Raw genomic sequence first — 26,726 nt, 5'->3', positions numbered from 1 at the left:
TTTATTAAAATGGAAAAAATGCCCAAAAAGTGAAATTTTGAAATATCATCTTAATTTTCGTTTAATTCTTGTGGAACACCTAAAGGGTTAACAAAGTTTTTGTAAAATCAGTTTTGAATAACTGTAGTTTCTAAAATGGGGTCATTTATGGGTGGTATCTGCTATGTGAGCCCCAATTCAGAACTGAACTGGTCCTTAAAAAGTGGGTTTTGTATTTAAGAATTGCTTCTAAAATTCTAATCCTTCTAATGTCCTAAAAAAATAAAATGACATTTACAAAATTATGCTAACAAAGACATATGGGGAATGTTAATTATTTTATGAGGTATCAATTTCTGTTTTAAAAGCAGAGAAATAGAAATTTAGAAAATTGCTAAGTTTTCCAAATTTTTAGATAAATTTAGGAATGTTTCATGAATAAAGGTGAAATATATTGACTTAAATTTATGACTATCATTAAGCACAATGTGTCACGAGAAAACAATCTCAGAATGGCTTGGATAAGTAAAAGCGTTCCAAAGTTATTACCACATAAAGTGACAGATGTCAAATTTGCAAAAAATGGCCTGGGCAGGAGGGCGAAAACTGGTCCGGGGTAGAAGGGGTTAAAGTCTCGGGAAGGGGTTAAGGCCCCTTTACACTGCTTAACTGAGCAGACGATTATCGGAAAGCGTTCCTTCCTGGCAATTTCCTGCTAATCGATGAACGAGACATTTATATGTATGCCACAGTATGAGAAGGAGTGATCGCTAACGCCACTGCTCGTCCCTACACAGAATATTGTTTGCGGCAGGCAGAGTGCTGTTGAGAAGACATGATTCTGCCGCCGGCAAATGATGATTTATGTACCCGCACCAACAAACCAATTACCAGATGAAAAGGCATGTTGCTCGTTCATTGGGAATTAGCTCCACCTTTACACTATCAGATTATAGCTAACGAACAGGCAGTGTAAAGGGTCCTTTCATAGCAATCCTAACCGTGATGATAATGATAAGATTGCTGAGAAGTGATCTGTACAAACCAAGAAGTGGTACCTATTATCTGGCTTAGTGACCAGAGTGAAAACTGTAGAATTTTAAGATTTTTATTTTTAAATATAGAGAGTGACATGGAAAATTATATCACCAAAAATTATTTCAAAATATGTTTAACATGAAAAATCAATTTAATCAATAGGTCATTTTCTGATGACGCATTGCCTGTAATATAGCTGCGCATGACAAGCAGGGGTCCATAACTTTTTAGCCAGTTAGATAATAAGTTATAATTAAATAAGTAAAGCAGGAGCAAGTCAGGTGCCCAGTTGTGAGTGACATAAGACAGAAGTGGTTTATTAATGTTTCTGTCTTCTATGTAGATGCATAGCGCTCAATGGGGCATTATACCCCAAAAGACTGGAGGCTGTAATGTAAGGTGCTTCAACTAAGTCCTGAGTAATGGGTCTGAATACAGGTGAAACTCGAAAAATTAGAATATTGTCCAAAAGTCCATTTATTTCAGTAATGCAAATTAAAAAGGAGTTGCATTAATGTAGCTTAAAATTTGAATTTTGTGAAAAGGTTCAATATTCTAGGCTCAAAGTGTCACACTCTAGTCAGCTAATAATCCATACCCCCTGAGCAAAGGGGACCCGAGATTGTGACTTTGGGGTTTCATAAGCTGTAAACCATAATCATCCAAATTATAACAAATAAAGGCTTGAAATATCTCTCTTTGCCTGTAATGAGTCTCATCTGTTAGTTTCATCCTTTTAAGGCTAGTTTCACACTAGCGTTCGGCTGTCCGCTCGTGAGCTCCGTTTGAAGGGGCTCACGAGCGGACCCGAACGCTTCCGTCCAGCCCTGATGCAGTCTGAATGGATGCGGATCCGCTCAGACTGCATCAGTCTGGCGGCGTTCAGCCTCCGCTCCGCTCAGCAGGCGGACACCTGAACGCTGCTTGCAGCGTTCGGGTGTCCGCTTGGCCGTGCGGAGGCATGCGGATCCGTCCAGACTTACAATGTAAGTCAATGGGGACGGATCCGTTTGAAGATGCCACAATATGGCTCAATCTTCAAGCGGATCCGTCCCCCATTGACTTTCAATGTAAAAGTCTGGACGGATCCGCTCAGGCTAATTTCACACTTAGCTTTTTTTTAGCTAATATAATGCAGACGGATCCGTTCTGAACGGAGCCACCGTCTGCATTAATATGAGCGGATCCGTTCAGAACGGATCCGATCGAACGCTAGTGTGAAAGTAGCCTAAGTTGCATTACTGAAATAAATGAACTTTGCACGATATTCTAACTTTTCGAGTTTCACGTGTACTTCTGTCAAAGCAAGATTTTAGTTTTTCCTTTTCAATAAATTACCAAAGATTTTTAACATTCTGTTTTCACTTTCTCATTATGGGCTATTAAGTACAGAATGATAGGGGAAAAACTAGATTTTTTTTGTTTTAGTAACAAGATTGCAGCATAAAATGTGAAAAAAGTGATTGGGTCTGAAGACTTTCGGAATGCACTGTGAAAGAGAAAAAGTGCAAAATAAATTATAAAATTAAAAATATTTGTGTCCCCAGAGGTCTTTTATAATGAGATAAATTATGTGTCACCACAAAATACAATGCAATCTGAAAGCACCATACTGTAGAGCAGGAGGAGCTGAGCAGATCGATATATAGTTTAATGGAAAAAGATTCATTAAAACCTATCATTTGTACAGGAGGGAGGTGTTCTCAGTGATTGATGTGCATGTAGAGATGGCGGTCAGTCACTGATCCTCCCTCCTGTACTGATAGCTGTTCACAGAAAGTGGAAAAAGCTGAGATATAAATAATAAGGCTGTTAACAGCCTGCATTTGTGGGAGGGGCGTCTGGCTATTTATCCCCCTACCTGCCGCTCAGCCAGGCGCCCGAGCCTCACGCAGTACTGCGGCATCGCGCTCCCTCCCCCGGTCAGTATTGTCACTTCCGGGTTACCGTGGTCACGTGCCGCCGACGTCAGCCTCGCCACACGCCAGTCAGGTAATCGGGGTGCAGCTGGCCCCGCTCCAACGGTGTATCGCGTCCGGCCGGGTCCAGCTGGTGTAAGGCCTCCAGGAGAGCATGCGGAGACACAGGAGACCTCTGAGCTGAGGAGCACTAAGAGCCAGCAGTTCCTATTGCCAGGTCATGAATATTTCAGCGAGTTAAACTGCCCTCAGCTGATGTCAGGCTACTTGCTGCTTTGGTGACTCCACAAACCCCCATAGATGAGCTGAGGAGCCAGGTGCAGCCTCTCAGATGTCCTCCTCTGCACCCCAGCCCATTGATCACACGGCTCTCATTGTGATCTCCTATTCTCAGGAGTCTAGCTCAGGAATAAGATGATCAGGAGATGCTCACAGGCAGGCAGCTGGAAGGTGAGCCGGCTCTGAAGTCTTCAAGCGCCCCCTTCCTCTACCAGCAGAGACACTGGAAGTATCAGACAGAGCAGCAACTGGTATCCCACATATGTGACAGGTCTGGAGGGGGATCACAGCTTTGCAGGTGTAAAATCCCATCATATAATGGTATATTATATAATACAATGTTATATACTGATGGGAAATATAATACATACAATTATCACAACAAATGCTAAATTTTTGTACATGTGTCACTTCATGCCACTCAATGGGATTATATACATCAGACTAGATAATGTTATGGGATTATATACATCAGACTAGATAATGTTATGGAATTATATACATCAGACTAGATAATGTTATGGAATTATATACATCAGACTAGATAACCTTACATATAGCCTGTCGCGATTGCGATAAGCTTCAGGCTCGTGCACATGATAGATTTTCATCCTGTCCGCATTTAAAACTTCAAGCATGTAATATAGAGAATGGAAGGAAGGAAGCCAGCAGAATATAGTCCTGGACAGTCCACAGTACACTTAGGAGGCAAGTGGCCATACTGTCATGTTATTGTAATAGATCACATAGTGATACACAGCTCAAGCAAGAACGTCATTCAAGCAATAGGTATCCGGATTCGGTCACGCGACCTTTCTGTCCAGTGTGACCTTTGTCGGGCAAGTCAGCGTCCCTGGATCGCCCAGGTTGTCAGCGTCCCTGGATCGCCCAGGTGGTCAGCGTCCCTGGATCGCCCAGGTGGTCAGCGTCCCTGGATCGCCCAGGTGGTCAGCGTCCCTGGATCGCCCAGGTGGTCAGCATCCCTGGATCGCCCAGGTTGTCAGCATCCCTGGATCGCCCAGGTTGTCAGCGTCCCTGGATCGCCCAGGTTGTCAGCGTCCCTGGATCGCCCAGGTTGTCAGCGTCCCTGGATCGCCCAGGTTGTCAGTGTCCCTGGATCGCCCAGGTTGTCAGCGTCCCTGGATCGCCCAGGTTGTCAGCATCCCTGGATCGCCCAGGTGGTCAGCATCCCTGGATCGCCCAGGTTGTCAGCATCCCTGGATCGCCCAGGTTGTCAGCGTCCCTGGATCGCCCAGGTTGTCAGTGTCCCTGGATCGCCCAGGTTGTCAGTGTCCCTGGATCGCCCAGGTTGTCAGTGTCCCTGGATCGCCCAGGTTGTCAGCGTCCCTGGATCGCCCAGGTTGTCAGCGTTCCTGGATCGCCCAGGTTGTCAGTGTCCCTGGATCGCCCAGGTTGTCAGCATCCCTGGATCGCCCAGGTTGTCAGCGTCCCTGGATCGCCCAGGTTGTCAGTGTCCCTGGATCGCCCAGGTTGTCAGCGTCCCTGGATCGCCCAGGTTGTCAGCATCCCTGGATCGCCCAGGTGGTCAGCATCCCTGGATCGCCCAGGTTGTCAGCATCCCTGGATCGCCCAGGTTGTCAGCGTCCCTGGATCGCCCAGGTTGTCAGTGTCCCTGGATCGCCCAGGTTGTCAGTGTCCCTGGATCGCCCAGGTTGTCAGCATCCCTGGATCGCCCAGGTTGTCAGTGTCCCTGGATCGCCCAGGTTGTCAGTGTCCCTGGATCGCCCAGGTTGTCAGTGTCCCTGGATCGCCCAGGTTGTCAGTGTCCCTGGATCGCCCAGGTTATCAGCGTCCCTGGATCGCCCAGGTTGTCAGCGTTCCTGGATCGCCCAGGTTCTGTCTTCGTTTAAATGTCAGTGTCTCTGGATCGCCCAGGTTCTGTCTTCGTTTAAATGTCAGTGTCCCTGGATCGCCCAGGTTGTCAGTGTCCCTGGATCGCCCAGGTTGTCAGTGTCCCTGGATCGCCCAGGTTGTCAGCGTCCCTGGATCGCCCAGGTTGTCAGCGTCCCTGGATCGCCCAGGTTGTCAGCGTCCCTGGATCGCCCAGGTTGTCAGCGTCCCTGGATCGCCCAGGTTGTCAGCGTCCCTGGATCGCCCAGGTTGTCAGCGTCCCTGGATCGCTCAGGTTGTCAGCGTCCCTGGATCGCCCAGGTTGTCAGCGTCCCTGGATCGCTCAGGTTGTCAGTGTTCATGGACCGCCCAGGTGTTGTCCCCTTTTTTCTAGGGTTTTACACCTATTCTGATGTCGGTTGTTCCTTCTTTTAGATTGGGCAGTTGTTTCAGCGCCCCTGGATCGCCCAGGTTGTCAGCGTCCCTGGATCGCCCAGGTTGTCAGCGTCCCTGGATCGCCCAGGTTGTCAGCGTCCCTGGATCGCCCAGGTTGTCAGCGTCCCTGGATCGCCCAGGTTGTCAGCGTCCCTGGATCGCCCAGGTTGTCAGCGTCCCTGGATCGCTCAGGTTGTCAGTGTTCATGGACCGCCCAGGTGTTGTCCCCTTTTTTCTAGGGTTTTACACCTATTCTGATGTCGGTTGTTCCTTCTTTTAGATTGGGCCGTTGTTTCAGCGCCCCTGGATCGCTCAGGTTCTGTCTTTGTTTAAATGTCTGTGTCCCTGGATCGCCCAGGTTGTCAGGGTCCCTGGATCGCCCAGGTTGTCAGGGTCCCTGGATCGCCCAGGTTGTCAGTGTCCCTGGATCGCCCAGGTTGTCAGCATCCCTGGATCGCCCAGGTGGTCAGCATCCCTGGATCGCCCAGGTTGTCAGCATCCCTGGATCGCCCAGGTTGTCAGTGTCCCTGGATCGCCCAGGTTGTCAGTGTCCCTGGATCGCCCAGGTTGTCAGTGTCCCTGGATCGCCCAGGTTGTCAGCGTCCCTGGATCGCCCAGGTTGTCAGTGTCCCTGGATCGCCCAGGTTGTCAGTGTCCCTGGATCGCCCAGGTTGTCAGCGTCCCTGGATCGCCCAGGTTGTCAGCGTTCCTGGATCGCCCAGGTTCTGTCTTCGTTTAAATGTCAGTGTCTCTGGATCGCCCAGGTTCTGTCTTCGTTTAAATGTCAGTGTCCCTGGATCGCCCAGGTTGTCAGTGTCCCTGGATCGCCCAGGTTGTCAGTGTCCCTGGATCGCCCAGGTTGTCAGCGTCCCTGGATCGCCCAGGTTGTCAGCGTCCCTGGATCGCCCAGGTTGTCAGCGTCCCTGGATCGCCCAGGTTGTCAGCGTCCCTGGATCGCCCAGGTTGTCAGCGTCCCTGGATCGCTCAGGTTGTCAGTGTCCCTGGATCGCCCAGGTTGTCAGTGTTCATGGACCGCCCAGGTGTTGTCCCCTTTTTTCTAGGGTTTTACACCTATTCTGATGTCGGTTGTTCCTTCTTTTAGATTGGGCAGTTGTTTCAGCGCCCCTGGATCGCTCAGGTTCTGTCTTTGTTTAAATGTCTGTGTCCCTGGATCGCCCAGGTTGTCAGGGTCCCTGGATCGCCCAGGTTGTCAGGGTCCCTGGACCGCCCAGGTTGTCAGTGTCCCTGGATCGCCCAGGTTGTCAGTGTCCCTGGATCGCCCAGGTTGTCAGTGTCCCTGGATCGCCCAGGTTGTCAGTGTCCCTGGATCGCCCAGGTTGTCAGTGTCCCTGGATCGCCCAGGTTGTCAGTGTCCCTGGATCGCCCAGGTTGTCAGTGTCCCTGGATCGCCCAGGTTGTCAGTGTCCCTGGATCGCCCAGGTTGTCAGTGTCCCTGGATCGCCCAGGTTGTCAGTGTCCCTGGATCGCCCAGGTTGTCAGTGTCCCTGGATCGCCCAGGTTGTCAGTGTCCCTGGATCGCCCAGGTTGTCAGTGTCCCTGGATCGCCCAGGTTGTCAGTGTCCCTGGATCGCCCAGGTTGTCAGTGTCCCTGGATCGCCCAGGTTGTCAGTGTCCCTGGATCGCCCAGGTTGTCAGCGTCCCTGGATCGCCCAGGTTGTCAGCGTCCCTGGATCGCCCAGGTTGTCAGCGTCCCTGGATCGCCCAGGTTGTCAGCGTCCCTGGATCGCCCAGGTGGTCAGCGTTCCTGGATCGCCCAGGTTCTGTCTTCGTTTAAATGTCAGTGTCTCTGGATCGCCCAGGTTGTCAGTGTCCCTGGATCGCCCAGGTTGTCAGTGTCCCTGGATCGCCCAGGTTGTCAGTGTCCCTGGATCGCCCAGGTTGTCAGTGTCCCTGGATCGCCCAGGTTGTCAGTGTCCCTGGATCGCCCAGGTTGTCAGTGTCCCTGGATCGCCCAGGTTGTCAGTGTCCCTGGATCGCCCAGGTTGTCAGTGTCCCTGGATCGCCCAGGTTGTCAGCGTCCCTGGATCGCCCAGGTTGTCAGCGTTCCTGGATCGCCCAGGTTCTGTCTTCGTTTAAATGTCAGTGTCTCTGGATCGCCCAGGTTGTCAGTGTCCCTGGATCGCCCAGGTTGTCAGTGTCCCTGGATCGCCCAGGTTGTCAGCGTCCCTGGATCGCCCAGGTTGTCAGCGTCCCTAGATCGCCCAGGTGGTCAGCGTCCCTGGATCGCCCAGGTTGTTAGCGTCCCTGGATCGCCCAGGAGGTCAGCGTCCCTGGATCGCCCAGGCGGTCAGCGTCCCTGGATCGCCCAGGCGGTCAGCGTCCCTGGATCGCCCAGGCGGTCAGCGTCCCTGGATCGCCCAGGCGGTCAGCGTCCCTGGATCGCCCAGGCGGTCAGCGTCCCTGGATCGCCCAGGCGGTCAGCGTCCCTGGATCGCCCAGGCGGTCAGCGTCCCTGGATCGCCCAGGCGGTCAGCGTCCCTGGATCGCCCAGGCGGTCAGCGTCCCTGGATCGCCCAGGTGGTCAGCGTCCCTGGATCGCCCAGGTGGTCAGCGTCCCTGGATCGCCCAGGTTGTCAGCGTTCCTGGATCGCCCAGGTTCTGTCTTCGTTTAAATGTCAGTGTCTCTGGATCGCCCAGGTTCTGTCTTCGTTTAAATGTCAGTGTCCCTGGATCGCCCAGGTTGTCAGTGTCCCTGGATCGCCCAGGTTGTCAGTGTCCCTGGATCGCCCAGGTTGTCAGCGTCCCTGGATCGCCCAGGTTGTCAGCGTCCCTGGATCGCCCAGGTTGTCAGCGTCCCTGGATCGCCCAGGTTGTCAGCGTCCCTGGATCGCCCAGGTTGTCAGCGTCCCTGGATCGCCCAGGTTGTCAGCGTCCCTGGATCGCTCAGGTTGTCAGTGTCCCTGGATCGCCCAGGTTGTCAGTGTTCCTGGACCGCCCAGGTGTTGTCCCCTTTTTTCTAGGGTTTTACACCTATTCTGATGTCGGTTGTTCCTTCTTTTAGATTGGGCAGTTGTTTCAGCGCCCCTGGATCGCTCAGGTTCTGTCTTTGTTTAAATGTCTGTGTCCCTGGATCGCCCAGGTTGTCAGGGTCCCTGGATCGCCCAGGTTGTCAGGGTCCCTGGATCGCCCAGGTTGTCAGTGTCCCTGGATCGCCCAGGTTGTCAGCATCCCTGGATCGCCCAGGTGGTCAGCATCCCTGGATCGCCCAGGTTGTCAGCATCCCTGGATCGCCCAGGTTGTCAGTGTCCCTGGATCGCCCAGGTTGTCAGTGTCCCTGGATCGCCCAGGTTGTCAGTGTCCCTGGATCGCCCAGGTTGTCAGTGTCCCTGGATCGCCCAGGTGGTCAGCGTCCCTGGATCGCCCAGGTTGTTAGCGTCCCTGGATCGCCCAGGAGGTCAGCGTCCCTGGATCGCCCAGGCGGTCAGCGTCCCTGGATCGCCCAGGCGGTCAGCGTCCCTGGATCGCCCAGGCGGTCAGCGTCCCTGGATCGCCCAGGCGGTCAGCGTCCCTGGATCGCCCAGGCGGTCAGCGTCCCTGGATCGCCCAGGCGGTCAGCGTCCCTGGATCGCCCAGGCGGTCAGCGTCCCTGGATCGCCCAGGCGGTCAGCGTCCCTGGATCGCCCAGGCGGTCAGCGTCCCTGGATCGCCCAGGCGGTCAGCGCGTCCCTGGATCGCCCAGGTGGTCAGCGTCCCTGGATCGCCCAGGTTGTCAGCGTTCCTGGATCGCCCAGGTTCTGTCTTCGTTTAAATGTCAGTGTCTCTGGATCGCCCAGGTTCTGTCTTCGTTTAAATGTCAGTGTCCCTGGATCGCCCAGGTTGTCAGTGTCCCTGGATCGCCCAGGTTGTCAGTGTCCCTGGATCGCCCAGGTTGTCAGCGTCCCTGGATCGCCCAGGTTGTCAGCGTCCCTGGATCGCCCAGGTTGTCAGCGTCCCTGGATCGCCCAGGTTGTCAGCGTCCCTGGATCGCCCAGGTTGTCAGCGTCCCTGGATCGCCCAGGTTGTCAGCGTCCCTGGATCGCTCAGGTTGTCAGTGTCCCTGGATCGCCCAGGTTGTCAGTGTTCCTGGACCGCCCAGGTGTTGTCCCCTTTTTTCTAGGGTTTTACACCTATTCTGATGTCGGTTGTTCCTTCTTTTAGATTGGGCAGTTGTTTCAGCGCCCCTGGATCGCTCAGGTTCTGTCTTTGTTTAAATGTCTGTGTCCCTGGATCGCCCAGGTTGTCAGGGTCCCTGGATCGCCCAGGTTGTCAGGGTCCCTGGATCGCCCAGGTTGTCAGTGTCCCTGGATCGCCCAGGTTGTCAGCATCCCTGGATCGCCCAGGTGGTCAGCATCCCTGGATCGCCCAGGTTGTCAGCATCCCTGGATCGCCCAGGTTGTCAGTGTCCCTGGATCGCCCAGGTTGTCAGTGTCCCTGGATCGCCCAGGTTGTCAGTGTCCCTGGATCGCCCAGGTTGTCAGTGTCCCTGGATCGCCCAGGTTGTCAGCGTCCCTGGATCACCCAGGTTGTCAGCGTTCCTGGATCGCCCAGGTTCTGTCTTCGTTTAAATGTCAGTGTCTCTGGATCGCCCAGGTTCTGTCTTCGTTTAAATGTCAGTGTCCCTGGATCGCCCAGGTTGTCAGTGTCCCTGGATCGCCCAGGTTGTCAGTGTCCCTGGATCGCCCAGGTTGTCAGCGTCCCTGGATCGCCCAGGTTGTCAGCGTCCCTGGATCGCCCAGGTTGTCAGCGTCCCTGGATCGCCCAGGTTGTCAGCGTCCCTGGATCGCCCAGGTTGTCAGCGTCCCTGGATCGCTCAGGTTGTCAGTGTCCCTGGATCGCCCAGGTTGTCAGTGTTCATGGACCGCCCAGGTGTTGTCCCCTTTTTTCTAGGGTTTTACACCTATTCTGATGTCGGTTGTTCCTTCTTTTAGATTGGGCAGTTGTTTCAGCGCCCCTGGATCGCTCAGGTTCTGTCTTTGTTTAAATGTCTGTGTCCCTGGATCGCCCAGGTTGTCAGGGTCCCTGGATCGCCCAGGTTGTCAGGGTCCCTGGACCGCCCAGGTTGTCAGTGTCCCTGGATCGCCCAGGTTGTCAGTGTCCCTGGATCGCCCAGGTTGTCAGTGTCCCTGGATCGCCCAGGTTGTCAGTGTCCCTGGATCGCCCAGGTTGTCAGTGTCCCTGGATCGCCCAGGTTGTCAGTGTCCCTGGATCGCCCAGGTTGTCAGTGTCCCTGGATCGCCCAGGTTGTCAGTGTCCCTGGATCGCCCAGGTTGTCAGTGTCCCTGGATCGCCCAGGTTGTCAGTGTCCCTGGATCGCCCAGGTTGTCAGTGTCCCTGGATCGCCCAGGTTGTCAGTGTCCCTGGATCGCCCAGGTTGTCAGTGTCCCTGGATCGCCCAGGTTGTCAGTGTCCCTGGATCGCCCAGGTTGTCAGTGTCCCTGGATCGCCCAGGTTGTCAGTGTCCCTGGATCGCCCAGGTTGTCAGCGTCCCTGGATCGCCCAGGTTGTCAGCGTCCCTGGATCGCCCAGGTTGTCAGCGTCCCTGGATCGCCCAGGTTGTCAGCGTCCCTGGATCGCCCAGGTGGTCAGCGTTCCTGGATCGCCCAGGTTCTGTCTTCGTTTAAATGTCAGTGTCTCTGGATCGCCCAGGTTGTCAGTGTCCCTGGATCGCCCAGGTTGTCAGTGTCCCTGGATCGCCCAGGTTGTCAGTGTCCCTGGATCGCCCAGGTTGTCAGTGTCCCTGGATCGCCCAGGTTGTCAGTGTCCCTGGATCGCCCAGGTTGTCAGTGTCCCTGGATCGCCCAGGTTGTCAGTGTCCCTGGATCGCCCAGGTTGTCAGTGTCCCTGGATCGCCCAGGTTGTCAGTGTCCCTGGATCGCCCAGGTTGTCAGTGTCCCTGGATCGCCCAGGTTGTCAGTGTCCCTGGATCGCCCAGGTTGTCAGCGTCCCTGGATCGCCCAGGTTGTCAGCGTTCCTGGATCGCCCAGGTTCTGTCTTCGTTTAAATGTCAGTGTCTCTGGATCGCCCAGGTTGTCAGTGTCCCTGGATCGCCCAGGTTGTCAGTGTCCCTGGATCGCCCAGGTTGTCAGTGTCCCTGGATCGCCCAGGTTGTCAGTGTCCCTGGATCGCCCAGGTTGTCAGCGTCCCTGGATCGCCCAGGTTGTCAGCGTCCCTGGATCGCCCAGGTTGTTAGCGTCCCTGGATCGCCCAGGAGGTCAGCGTCCCTGGATCGCCCAGGCGGTCAGCGTCCCTGGATCGCCCAGGCGGTCAGCGTCCCTGGATCGCCCAGGCGGTCAGCGTCCCTGGATCGCCCAGGCGGTCAGCGTCCCTGGATCGCCCAGGCGGTCAGCGTCCCTGGATCGCCCAGGCGGTCAGCGTCCCTGGATCGCCCAGGCGGTCAGCGTCCCTGGATCGCCCAGGCGGTCAGCGTCCCTGGATCGCCCAGGCGGTCAGCGTCCCTGGATCGCCCAGGCGGTCAGCGTCCCTGGATCGCCCAGGCGGTCAGCGTCCCTGGATCGCCCAGGTGGTCAGCGTCCCTGGATCGCCCAGGTGGTCAGCGTCCCTGGATCGCCCAGGTTCTGTCTTCGTTTAAATGTCAGCGTCCCTGGATCGCCCCGGTTGTCAGCGTCCCTGGATCGCCCAGGTGGTCGGCGTCCCTGGATCACCCAGGTGGTCAGCGTTCCCGCTTCGCCCAGGTTGTCAGCGTTCCCGGATCGCTCAGGTTGTCAGCGTTCCCGGATCGCTCAGGTTGTTAGCGTTCCCGGATCGCTCAGGTTGTCAGCGTTCCCGGATCGCTCGGGTTGTCAGCGTTCCCGGATCGCTCAGGTTGTCAGCGTTCCCGGATCGCTCAGGTTGTCAGCGTTCCCGGATCGCTCAGGTTGTCAGCGTTCCCGGATCGCCCAGGTGGTCAGCATTCCTGGATCACCCAGGTTCTGTCTTCGTTTTCTAAAAGCCACCCTTCGGGGTATTCAAAGGAGGGGAAGGGGTCCGTGAGCCATAGGCAACCTGTGTCCGGTAAATTGTTCAGGGATCTTTTTCGTCATTGGATGGTGATCCTTTTTGGGCCCTTCACTAACCTGATTTTGAAAGCGGCCATGTATCTCACCTTTTATGGATTCCTCCGGCCCGGTGAGGTTCTGGCGGGTTCAAATCGCCATAACCATCCTCTGAAGCAGCATCTGTTACGGGGCCAGGGCCATTACACTCCCCTGCTACCTTCCACCAAAACCATTCAGACGGGACCCCCTTCCGAGGTAAATTCTATCCCACGTTGAACGATTGGTGCCCGGTTCAGGTGCTGCATCAACTGCTAGGCCTCATCCAAGGTTCATCACCAGATAGCCCGCTCCTGCCACACGCAGGCAAGCTTCTCAGCACCCTCATTTATATCTTTCATCCGTGCCCTCGCCCAGGGTCTAGGCTATGACCCCAGGGTAAATTCGGGCCACTCATGTCGCTAGGGGCAGACTCCGCTGTTACTCGGCATCAGGTGCCAGCTCATGTCATCCGGTCCATGGGGCGGTGGCGGCCCTCCTGCTTCACTAAGTATATACCCAATCCTCGAGTAGAGATATCTCGCGCCTTTCGATCACTGGCTTTGTAGCTTGCAAAAAGTGTTGTACCTAACTGATGTTTTTTGCCCCCTTTTTTTCACTGGTGTACCCGCGCCGTGGCTCCCGGCACAATTCAGCCACTATGTTCAGGGCAGGTGTCTCTGCGTGCGCCGACGTTGTCCTAGCCCTGACCATAAATAATAAGGCTGTTAACAGCCTGCATTTGTGGGAGGGGCGTCTGGCTATTTATCCCCCTACCTGCCGCTCAGCCAGGCGCCCGAGCCTCACGCCCCTCCCTCCCGCCCTTTTTCTCTAAACTCCCTTCAGGTATGCCCCCTTTTTTTCACTGGTGTACCCGCGCCGTGGCTCCCGGCACAATTCAGCCACTATGTTCAGGGCAGGTGTCTCTGCGTGCGCCGACGTTGTCCTAGCCCTGACCATAAATGTATAAATTAAAGATTTTCCTGAATCATTTCACATAAAACTATATAACAATCTGCTCAGCTCCTCCTGCTCTGGTTTAATAAGGTTGATCATGCTAACAGATGCTCATTAAAGGGAGCCTTTCACCAGAAAATGTACTGCTACACCAGGCACAATGCCTTATAGGAGTAGTTCAGCTGAACGTTATCGATTTGTTGCTTTATTCTGGAGAAAATGTATTGAGCAGTTAAGTTTGCACCCTTGCTCCAGACTCTTCCTCTCCTTTTTTGATTGACAGAGCCAGGTTTCTGCATAGTCATCTCACCTCACAACCACTTAAAGAGGACTTGTCAGCAGACTGACAGCTATCTCTGTACACACACTTACACAGAGAATTATATCAATCACTGATAACACCTCCCCATGTACAGCTATCAGTGACTGACAGCTATCTCTGTATACACACTTACACAGAGAATGCTATCAATCACTGATAACACCCCCCCCCCCCATGTAAAGCTATCAGTGACTGACAGCTATCCCTGTATACACACTTACACAGAGAATGCTACAGGGGCGGACTGGGAACTTAAAGTGGCCCAGGAAAAAAAAAGCTAAAAGTGGCCCCATGTTGTAGGTGAATCCAAATTGACAAAAGGCTGTGCAACACAAGCAGGCGGGATCAGCAATACCATAGCGCAAAACACCATCCCTCCAGAACCATATACCACAGTGTAGCCCATATATTGCCCCAAAAGCTGTCGCTCTGTGGTAGCCATCAATAGATGCCATTTTCTCTCCTCCTCTTTGACTAGGATATGGAGCAGGGGGCTTAGTAGGTGAGATGCAGGTCACAGCAGTTGAATTCAGGAGGGCATGTGCAATCATTGACCAGGTACATGAGTATACCTGATTCTCACAGCTTTATTTACCCCTGAGAGACCATTATGTACTCGGCCAGCAGCAGAAAGAAGGGTTTGGGTGGCCCCCCTGGACATCGGCCCACTGGGAAATTTCCCTTTATGGTCTATGACCAATCTGGCCATGGAATGCTATCAATCACTGACAGCTATCCTTGTATACACACTTAGGCCTATTGCACACGACCGTATGGCTTTTTCAGTGTTTTGCGGTCCGTTTTTCATGGATCCGTTGTTCCGTTTTTTGTTTCCGTTGTGTTTCCGTTTCTGTTCCGTTTTTCCGTTCCCTTTTTCCGTATGGCATATACAGTATACAGTAATTACATAGATAAAATTGGGCTGGGCATAACATTTTCAATAGATGGTTCAGGAAAAAACGGAACGGAAACGGAAGACATACGGATGCATTTCCGTATGTGTTCCGTTTTTTTTGCGGATCCATTGACTTGAATGGAGCCACGGACTGTGATTTGCGGGCAATAATAAGACATGTTCTATGTTAAAACGGAACGGAAAAACGGAAATACGGAAACGGAATGCATACGGAGTACATTCCGTTTTTTTTGCGGAACCATTGAAATGAATGATTCCGTATACGGACCGTATACGGAACGCAAAAAACGGCCAGTAAACGGGAAAAAAAAACGGCCGTGTGCAATAGGCCTTACATAGAGAATGCTATCAATCACTGATGACAACTCCTCCATGTACATCTATCAGTGACTGACAGCTATCCTTATATACACACTTACACAGAGAATGCCATCACTGATAACAACTCCACTGTGCATAGCTATCTCTGTATACACACTTACACAGAGAATACTATCAATCACTCATAACACCACCCCCCATGCACAGTTATCAGTGACTGACAGGTATCTCTGTATTCACACTCACACAGAGAATGCTATAAGTCACTGATGGCACCTCCCTGTGTACAGCTATCAGTGAATGACAGCTATCTATGTATTCACACTTACACAGAGAATGCCATCAATCACTGATAAAGACCTCCCCATGTACAAATGATGTCAGAAAAATCAAACCACAAACCCCTTTAACTCAGCAGTGAAATGTATATATAATATATAGCATGCAGAAATACGGAATACTTCAGAAAAATGACTGGTGCCATCAGCAAGGGTGGGCCATTTATATGGATACACCTTAATAAAATGGGAATGGTTGGTGATCTTAACTTCCTGTTTGTGGCACATTAGTATATGTGAGGGGGGAAACTTTTCAAGATGGGTGGTGACCATGGCGGCCATTTTGAAGTCAGCCATTTTGAATCCAACTTTTGTTTTTTCAATAGGAAGAGGGTCATGTGACACATCAAACTTATTCGGAATTTCACAAGAAAAACAATGGTGTGCTTGGTTTTAATGTAACTTTATTCTTTCATGAGTTATTTACAAGTTTCTGACCACATAAAATGTGTTCAATGTGCTGCCCAGTGTGTTGGATTGTCAATGCAACCCTCTTCTCCCACTCTTCACACACTGATAGCAACACCGCAGGAGAAATGCTAGCACAGGCTTCCAGTATCCGTAGTTTCAGGTGCTGCACATCTCGTATCTTCACAGCATTTTTGTAGTAGTTTTATCTTGATAGCTAACTCGTTATATAAATAGTTGCAATTAACTTTTACTTGACTTTTTTCAATGGCTTTTGGTGACATGATATCACTGTCAAGTTAGAAACTGGTCTATCTTGTATGGGACCCTTTACATGGGTCAATGATCTAAGCAATTATTGGGAAGGAGCGTTTCTAGGAACACTCATTCCCAATAATTTCCCTATGTAAAGATGTGGCCAATCACCCAATTACCAATCAAATACTCATTACAGTTGCTGCAGTCACCAAAATATTTGTTTTACCAAATATTTGTTTATGGCAGCAGATTGTCTAAACAGTCATATGCTGCCCAGATGCAATGATTCTCTAGGGCAATGGTTCTCAACTTTTTAATGTCAAGTACCCCCTAGTGATGAGACGTTTGAACCAAGTAAGCATTCAATGATAAATGTTAACAAAATAAGGCTACTTTCACACTAGCGTTCGGCTGTCCGCTCGTGAGCTCCGTTTGAAGGGGCTCACGAGCGGACCCGAACGCTTCCGTCCAGCCCTGATGCAGTCTGAATGGAGCGGATCCGCTCAGAATGCATCAGTCTGGCGGCGTTCAGCCTCCGCTCCGCTCGCCTCCGCACGGACAGGCGGACAGCTGAATGCTGCTTGCAGCGTTCGGGTGTCCGCCTGGCCGTGCGGAGGCGTGCGGATCCGTCCAGACTTACAATGTAAGTCAATGGGGACGGATCCGTTTGAAGATGCCACAATATGGCTCAATCTTCAGGCGGATCCGTCCCCCATTGACTTTACATTGAAAGTCTGGACGGATCCGTCCGAGGCTATTTTCACACTTAGCTTTTATATGCCAATATAATGCAGACGGATCCGTTCTGAACGGAGCCTCCGTCTGCATTATTATGATCGGATCCGTTCAGAACGGATCCGATCGAACGCTAGTGTGAAAGTAGCCTTAGGCTATTCTCATGCCTCTGTCATAGGTTCTGTTCGCCATCAGTAGTTCCTTCAGATTTGACATAAAGAAAAGCACACTGTGCAGCACCCATCTTCCTGTCAAAATGCCAGATAGGATGATAGGAATCATGATGGATGGCTATGATTTTTTTATTACATTCTGTGCTACCAAAAATACAGGAGAATACAGCACCACATATCTCCTGCATGCATCCAGTGTCATCTCCTCTGATATACAGTGCCTTGCAAAAGTGTTCACCCCCTTTGACTTTTTTTGTATTTGGTGCCTCACAACCTGGAATTAACATTGATTGTTTGAGGATTTGCATCATTTAATTTACAGAACATGCCCACAACTTTGAAGATGTTTTTTTTTTTTTGTTATATTTTTTTTATTGTGAAGCAAACAACAAATGGGACAAAATAACAGAAAAAGTCAATGTACATAACTGTTCACCCCCCTAAAGTCAATACTTTGTAGAGCCACCTTTTGCAGCAATCACAGCTCCAAGTCACTTTGGATACGTCTCTATGAGCTTGCCACATCTTACCACTGGGATTTTTGTCCATTCCTCCTTGCAAAACTGCTCCAGCTCCTTCAAGTTGGATGGTTTGTGCTTGTGAACAGCAATCTTTAAGTCTGACCACAGATTTTCTATTGGATTGAGATCTGGGCTGTGACGAGGCCATTCCAGCACATTTACATCCCCTTAAACCACTCAAGTGTTGCTTTAGCAGTGTGTTTGGGGTCATTGTCCTGCTGGAAGGTGAACCTCCGTCCTAGGCTCAGATCACGCACAGAGTGGTACAGGTTTTGCTCAAGAATATCCCTGCATTTAGCACCATCCATCTTTCCCTCAACTCTGACCAGTTTCCCAGACCCATGTCACCACCATGTTTCACTGTGGGGATGGTGTTCTTTGGATGATGTGGTGTGTTGGGTTTGCTCCAGACATAGCGTTTTCTTTGATGGCTGAAAAGTTCAATTTTAGTCTCATCAGACCAGAGCACCTTACTCCATACATTTGGGGAATTTCCCACATGCCTTTTCGGAAACTCACAACGTGCCTTTTTGTTTTTAGCTGAAAGTAATGGCTTTCTTCTGGCCACTCTGCCATAAAGCCCAACTCTATGGAGCGTATGGCTTATTGTCGTCTCATGTACAGACAATGTGGTGCCCAGGGTGTCTGGCACCCGGGGTGAGTCCTTTCTCTGGCACACCCCTCAATACTTGACCACATACCTCGTACATCCAGGGACATCTCCTGTCATGTAGACCTTCCCTTTCCTCTTCTCCTCCGTTAGACCACCATGACAAATTCTTTCAGCCACATCTCGTCTCTACAGAGTTTGTAATACAGACACGTTAGATTCTAGATAATTATTGCCCCCACATAGTAATCCCTCCCATAATAATTTGCCCCCACACAGTATAGCACCATATTTCCCCCCCACATGTCCTCCTGTGTGCACCCCCCTCATGTCCCCCAAAGTTGGCACATAAAAGAAAACAAAAAATAAATAAAAGCTAAATACTTGCTCGCAGAGTCCCGGCACAGGCGCGCACGATGAAGTCATTGTGCGAGCCTGCGCCGGGATTTCACTACCACATAGGCCTCAGGCCTATGGTGGTGATTGGCGGCGGGGCAGGGAACTATGCGCTCCGCTCCCGTGCCCCTCCGCAGTATGTGGGTGTCAGCTCTTCAGCAATGAGCGCTTCCATCTGTATTTTGATGGAGGCGCTCATTGCTTCTGGGCCTGGCAGTGGCACCCCCGTGAGAGCCGGCACCCGGAGTGGACCTCCCCCCTGGGCACTTTTATAAAATAAACACACCCTAAAACTGGTTGTATCAGACTTCAAATTAACCCCAGAAGCAAGGATAAATGGAAGTACTTTTATATATTTAAAAGTAAGACACCCTATTACCCAGGCTGCACATAGAAGTGAATGGGAGCATACCGCGCATGTGCGGCACCCGCTCCTATTCATTTCTATGGGGCCAACGGAAACGGGGCCCCGTTCTCGATATAGGAGCGGGTCCCAGCGGTGGGACGCGCACCTATAAGACAATGGGGGCATATACTAGCGATATGCCCCCTTTGTCCATGATGAGACAACCCCTTTAAGGACTCATTCTCAAGATCTTTGATATTCTGTTGTTCTGTTGTTTTTCAAATGTCCATTCATTCCCCCATGTCTCTGTTCTTATTGTATATATATTGCTGTTTCTTCATATATTCTTGTTTCTGTTTACCTACACTATGAATAATCTTTCCCTGAACTGCTCAGTAGTTATTATTTTTTTGAATAAAGTCTTTCCTAGCACTGTCCTTGGTGCCTGTAACGTCTCTCCCTGTCCTAAGTTCACTGTAAAATGGCAGAAACCGAGCATGAGGAGACTTTTTATAGGGCTGTGACATCACAGGGGCTGGCTGGCTGCTGATTGATTAGAAAAAATGTGATTCGTTACCATGAACCACAAGGAAATTCGACTTCGGGACGAATCAAATTTTTCCTGAAATTCGGATCGGATTCCACTTCGTCAACTTCTATTCGCTCATCTCTAATAAGAAGATGCAAAACCTGTTCCCATATAATGCCAACAGATGAGATCCAGATCCCCAACACATAGCAGGACTATAAGATCCTTAGGCAGTGGCGTACATAGAGAAGTAAGGGCCCCATAGCAAGGATCAAACCAGGCCCCCACACAGGACAGAAGGGTTTCCGCCTAAACCCCTTTCAGTGACCCTTGGGCCATTTTTTCCACTGCCACATTTGCTAAAAGTTGTTCCTTCAGAGGGTGAAGTCCTGACCAAGTCCCCCCCAGTAGAAGAGGAGATAATCCCAACTAAGACTGGGCCCCCTCTTGCCCTGGACCCCATAGCAGTCGCCTAGTCTGCCGCTATGGTAGTGGATGTCCCTGGGACATTCATATGTTCTACATCTAAGGCCTCATGCACACGACCGTTCCGTTTTTGCGGTCCGCAAAACGGAAGCCGCCCATGTGCCTTCCGCAATTTGCGGAACGGAATAGGCGGCCCATTGTAGAAATGCCTATTCTTGTCCGCAAAACGGACAAGAATAGGACATGCTATATTTTTTTTGCGGGGCCACGGAACTGAGTGCTGTCCGCATATTTTGCGGCCCCATTGAAGTGAATGGGTCCACACCCAAGCCGCAAAAAATGCGGCTCGGATGCGGACCACAACATCGGTCGTGTGCATGAGGCCTAATGTTGTTTATCTGATTCTCTGCACTAAATGCCCTGTTGGGGGCCTTTACGTTGGAGAAACAGGACAGAAACTCAATGCAAGGATGAGGTCCCACCGCCACACGATTAAAGAGAAGAAGCTACACTTTCCTGTGGCTAAGCATTTCTGTAGCCCAGGACACAATGAAGAACACATGAAAGTTCTCATATTAAAAGGTAATTTCAAATCTCAAAGAGCCAGAAGAATTTGGGAATACAAATTTCTAACACTACTTGACACTTTGAATACTGGACTGAATTTGTCCCCGGGATTTATGATCTACAAGATCTAAAGAGTGTTCTTTAGACATAGTCGGGGCACCAGGTCTCTGAGATCAATTTAGAGACCATAAAACTTTCACACCCCTTATCTGTAAGATAATTAAAGGGGTTGTCTCATCATGGACAATGGGGGCATATCGTTAGGATATGCCCCAATTGTCTTATAGGTGCGGAGAACGGAGCCCCGCAAAGTGGGGGCTGGAGGACTCCGGTCCGGCAACCACTAAGCCGACTCTTCATAGAAGTGAATGGGAGCATACCGCGCATGTGTGGCACCCGCTCCTATTCATTTCTATGGGGCCAACGGAAACGGGGCCCCGTTCTCGATATAGGAGCGGTGGGACCCGCACCTATAAGACAATGGGGGCATATACTAGCGATATGCCCCTATTGTCTATGATGAGACAACCACTTTAAGGACTCATTCTCAATATCTTTGATATTCTGTTGTTCTGTTGTTTTTCAAATGTCCATTCATTCCCCCAGGTCTCTGTTCCTATTGTATATATATTGCTGTTTCTTCATATATTCTTGTAGTACGCCTGATGAAGGGTACTGGTGATGTCCCGAAAGCTTGCTTTGTAGCATCATTACTTCTATTTTTGTTAGCCATTAACAGGTATCAAATCTGCAATACTCTTATTTTGTTTCTGTTTGAGAGCACTAACAAAGAAGCGGGTGGGGGGGGGGGGGGTAATGGCCATTGGCAACCTATCATAGATCTCCCCTTTGGAGATGTAGGAAGGAGTATAAGTGAACAACCAGTCTACTTTATTGTGACTTCTCTTGCATCAATGATATTTTATATCTCATGAGAAGCTAGCTGTGCAGGTCCATGGAAATTTGACTTAAAGGGTTTCTCTCACCAGATTTAACCCTATGAAGCTAGCTGACATTAGCGATGTGCTAATGTCAGCTAAACCTAACTAGTCTATTCCTACTTTTATCTATGCCCCCGTTACGCCAGCAATATGCTAATTAGCCTCTAGGAGCGGGGGGGGGGGGGGGGTTGTTCCTGCTCATAAAGGCTCCGTTTTCCCACCTTTGTTGCCTCCCTCCAAGTTCTGATTGACAGGGCCAGGCGGTGAGGGAAAGACGCTCGCAGGCTGCCAGCTTCCTCACCGCGCCTGCGGCAAATGCTGAACGGCGCGAGATTTCACCAGAGCACAGGGCTGGCAGACAGATGCGAGCGCTGCCTGGCCCTGTCAATCAGAACTTGAAGGGAGGCGACAAAGGTGGGAGAATGTAGCCCCCCCCCCCCCCGCTTCTAGAGGCTAATTAGCATATAATAAACATTAGATTTCTGGCGTAACGGGGGCATAGATAAAAGTAGGAATAGGCTAGTTAGGTTTAGCTGACATTAGCACATCGCTAATGTCAGCTAGCTTAATAGGGTTAAATCTGGTGACAGAATCCCTTTAAGTTATATGAAACCATTTTGTCTTTCAGATGTGCAAACGATGGAAGCATTTCAAGCAGCAGGGTGTCATTTTGAAATGGGATGGTCCTTGTAAATAAATATTATATACCCATCACATCATTTTCTTAAATGGCTTCTAAAAATCCAAGTCTACAGAATACAAGAAACGTGGACTGTATTTACCAAACGTCTTCTGGAGTCTCAAGAATACCAAGAAACAGAAAGCTTTGTACATAATGTTTGACATTTTTTGTTATAGCAATTTGATTGCATTTGCGTTATTTTCATGATACATCATATTAATTAATAAAATAACTATGACTTCTCTGTGTTTCTTATAACCAAAGAAAGAAATTATAAAATTCATAGATATTGTCCCAGAAGGTTCTATCACTAAGTCCATCACTCTAAGGGCTGTTTCACACGAGCAGATGCCGTGCGTGACATCCGCTCCGTGAATGACAGCCAAGACCCGATGCAGACTGCAGAGGCACGGAGCATTAACATGACTGATAATGCTCCGTGCCTCTCTGTGATCTCTTTACTACGAAATCACAGTGACAACTTTATCTCACTGTGATTTCGTAGTAAAGAGATCACAGAGAGGCACGGAGCATTATCAGTCATGTTAATGCTCCGTGCCTCTGCAGTCTGCATCGGGTCTTGGCACTCTTTCACGGAGCGGATGCCACGCACGGCATCCGCTCGTGTGAAACAGCCCTAAGGCCTCCTGAACACGAACGTGTGCGCCCCGTGGCCATGCTGCGGCCCGTAAATTGCGGCCCGCAATGCACGAGCCCCGACCGTGGGGCAGCCGCAGCGGATCTCGGACCCATTCACTTTAATGGGGCCGCGATCCACCCGTTCCGCAAAAAGATAGGACATGTAATAATATTATAGGCTATAGCTACTAGAGAGGGGTCGTTGATCCAGGGAGTTATTCTGATTGCCTGATTGGAGTCGGGAAGGAATTTCTATTCCCCTAAAGTGGGGAAAATTGGCTTCTACCTCACAGTTTTTTTTTGCCTTCCTCTGGATCAACTTGCAGGATGACAGGCCGAACTGGATGGACAAATGTCTTTTTTTCGGCCTTATAGACTATGTTACTATGTTCTATCTTTTTGCGGAACGGAAGTACGGGCCGAAATCCCACAGAAGCACTCTATAGTGCTTCCGTAGGGTTCCGTTCCGCATCTCCAGATTTGTGGACCCATTCAAGTCAATGGGTCCGCTTCCGTGATCGGTGCCCGTGTATTGCGGTCCACAATACGGCAATGGGACACCTACGGTCATGTGCAATAAGCCTAAGGAAGCTAAACCAGAAGTCATTTGTCAATCATAGATCCTTTATTGATCCACAGAATTTTTATTCTAGGCATCCACAGAAGCCTCGATCTACCTGTAATGTCAGGTTCTCATGACATTCCTATACTGTAACATCATTATTACCGTTCCTGTTCAGTTTATATATTTTTTTTTAACTCTGAAATCACATTGTTCTCCATCATTTTAGGCTACTTTCACACTAGCGTTCGGGGCTCCGATTGTGAGTTCCGTTTAAAGGCTCTCACAAGCGGCCCCGAACGGATCCGTATTGCCCTAATGCATTCTGAGTGGATGCGGATCCGCTCATAATGCATCAGTCTGGCACCGTTTGTCCTCCGCTCCTCTCAGCAGGCGGACACCTGAACACTGCTTGCAGCGTTCGGGTGTCCGCCTGGCCGTGTGGAGGCAAACGGATCCGTCCAGACTTACAATGTAAGTCAATGGGGACGGATTCGTTTGAAGTTGACACTATATGGCTCAATTTTCAAACGGATCCGTCCCCCATTGACTTTCACACTTAGAATTTTTTCTACAATATAATGCAGACGGATCCGTTCTGAACGGATCTCATCGTCTGCATTATATGAGCGGATCCGTCTGTGCAGACACCAGACGGATCCGATCTGAACGCAAGTGTGAAAGTAGCCTTATATGTTATACGTCAGTTTGTTGTGTGTATGATTACGTACACCCATGGCAGATTTCTGTTGAAGAAATGTTCTACTCCAGGGATCATTTCATACACCTTTGAATGAGGTTTGTTAAAATCTCACGTGCATGCTAGAGAAAAGACCTATTCATATGTATAGATGGATGTCTGTCACACTCCTATCTAAACAAAAAGTACCAAACAGGCCAAGCACTCATGACACCTAGATCAACAGTGTGCAATACACTAATGCTTGAACACTACCCAAATCTATAACGCTGGGTTCAGACCTGAGCGTTCGGGATGTCGCGCTCTGTATGCGCGATTGTACCGGCGTTTGCAATCGCGCATACAGAGACAAGCGAACGCCCATTGTCGCGCATTCCCGAAAGTCTATGTACGGGAACGCGCGACAAGATGCCCCAAAGAAGCTCATGTACTTCTTGGGGCGTCGGGCGTTTTACAGCACGATCGTAAGCGCTGTAAAAACGCCCAGGTGAGAACCATTCCCATAGGGAATCATTGTTTTCTCCTTGTTGAGCGTTTTTACAGCGCGTAGGAACACGCTGTAAAACGCTCAGGTGTGAACCCAGCCTTATAGTAACCATGGTACCAGCTCAACAAACTGCAAACAACCTACATAGAAAAAATGAGCCCACAGCGTACCCATAAAATATAGAAAAAGCTTTATTATGACCCCCAGACGAAGGCACTGACCACAGTTACAAATGGGTGACTTTGGAATATTGCCATTAGTTCTTTACCTCTGGTCTGGACATAGTTACTTTTATTTGGTATTATTTGCAGTTATGCTGTTTACAGGGCATCACCCAGTGGATGTAGTTTTGCCAGCATTTACAATTTTTGTAAATTTCCATGTTCACCCCCATTTGTAAACAATGTGGTCTCTGGAGGACGTTTTTTCTGCCACCTGTTCTTGCATCATGTGACTTTTAATAAGACTTTTTATCTCATTTGTATACATAAGGCCTCATGCACACGACAGTATTTTTTCACTGTCCGCAAAACGGGGTTCCGTTGGTCCGTGATCCATGACCGTTTTTTAGTCCGTGGGTCTTCCTTGATTTTTGGAGGATCCAAGGACATGAAAAAAAGTTGTTTTGTTGTCCGCCTGGCCGTGCGGAGCCAAACGGATCCATCCTGAATTACAATGCAAGTCAATGGGGACGGATCCGTTTGACGTTGACACAATATGGTGCAATTGCAAACGGATCCGTCCCCATTGACTTTCAATGTAAAGTCAGGAGTCCCTTTTATACCATCGGATCTGAGTTTTCTCCAATCCGATGGTATATTTTAACTTGAAGCGTCCCCATCACCATGGGAACGCCTCTATGTTAGAATACACTGTCGGATATGAGTTACATCGTGAAAACTCATATCTGACAGTATATTCTAACACAGAGGCGTTCCCATGGTGATGGGGACGCTTCTAGTTAGAATATACTACAAACTGTGTACATGACTGCCCCCTGCTGCCTGGCAGCACCCGATCTCTTACAGGGGGCCGTGATCAGCACAATTAACCCCTCAGGTGCCGCACCTGAAGGGGTTAATTATGCGTATCATAGCCCCCTGGGAGAGATCAGGGCTGCCAGGCAGCAGGGGGCAGAGCCCCCCCCCTCCCCAGTTTGAATATCATTGGTGGCCAGTGCGGCCCCCCTCCCTCTATTGTAATAAGAACATTGGTGGCAGTGTGCGCCCCCCCCCGGCCCCCCCTCCCTCCCTCTATTGTAATTAGAACATTGGTGGCAGTGTGCGGCCTCCCCCGGCCCCCCTCCCTCCCTCTATTGTAATTAGAACATTGGTGGCAGTGTGCTATGATACGCACAATTAACCCCTTCAGGTGCGGCACCTGAGGGGTTAATTGTATGGATCACAGCCCCCTGTAAGAGATCGGGTGCTGCCAGGCAGCAGGGGGCAGTCATGTGCACAGTTCGTTGTATATTCTAACTAGAAGCGTCCCCATCACCATGGGAACGCCTCTTTGTTAGAATATACTGTCGGATATGAGTTTTCACGAAGTGAAAACTCAGCTCTGAAAAAGCTTTTATGCAGACGGATCTTCGGATCCGTCTGTATGAAAGTAACCTACGGCCATGGATCACGGACACGGATGCCAATCTTGTGTGCATCCGTGTTCTTTCACGGACCCATTGACTTGAATGGGTCCGTGAACCGTTGTCCGTCAAAAAAATAGGACAGGTCATATTTTTTTGACGGACAGGATACACGGATCACGGAGGCGGATGACAAACGGTGCATTTTCAGAGTTGTCAATGGGTCCGCAGAAAATCACGGAAAACGGAACAACGGCCACGGGTGCACACAACGGTCGTGTGCATGAGGCCTAACAAAGCTTTACTATATTTTATGGGTACGCTGTGGGCTCATTTTTTTCTATGTAGGTTGTTCACATTCATATTTAACTTATAAACTGGATATAACTTTCTATATTCGAGATCTTGTTCTGACAGAACTATTCATTGCTCTGTAGTGCCAAAATGAGGACATACGGCCAATCAGTGACACTAATTCACTATAATAAGGGCCCTCGCTATAATACTATATGACTTGCTTATTCAAAAAAGAACCCATTCAATAGGAGTCAATGCCAGGTTGAATTGGGAACCAGAATGAATACTGAGAAGTGAAGAAGCCCTGAAAATATGGTACCTAAATAAAGTCATTTCCGTATAGTATATAGTACATTTTATGATAAGTACCCAGGTCTTTGCCTCAAATTTAAGGACATGGAACAGGTGTCTGGAATTTAAATGAACCCTTCACTTCCAACCCTGTAAGCGTTCTAGGGTTTGGAATCTCATACCATCT

At 50.2% G+C, this 26,726-nt stretch overlaps 1 protein-coding gene across 1 annotated transcript in view; it reads left to right on the top strand.

The window, feature by feature from the left end:
* Positions 1-22,109, top strand: part of FGFBP2 (fibroblast growth factor binding protein 2) — a 38,756-nt gene extending 16,647 nt beyond the window's left edge. The window contains exon 2 of the mRNA XM_044285753.1: positions 21,925-22,109. The gene's annotated coding sequence lies outside the window, so the exon portion shown is untranslated. The remainder of the gene's footprint in view (positions 1-21,924) is intronic.
* The last annotated feature ends 4,617 nt before the right edge of the window (positions 22,110-26,726 follow it).

The sequence above is a fragment of the Bufo gargarizans genome, chromosome 1 (assembly GCF_014858855.1).
Source record: "Bufo gargarizans isolate SCDJY-AF-19 chromosome 1, ASM1485885v1, whole genome shotgun sequence".
Lineage (NCBI taxonomy): Eukaryota > Metazoa > Chordata > Amphibia > Anura > Bufonidae > Bufo > Bufo gargarizans.
The sequence above is the reverse complement of the archived record's forward strand: the minus strand, read 5'-3'. Positions and strand labels throughout refer to the sequence as shown.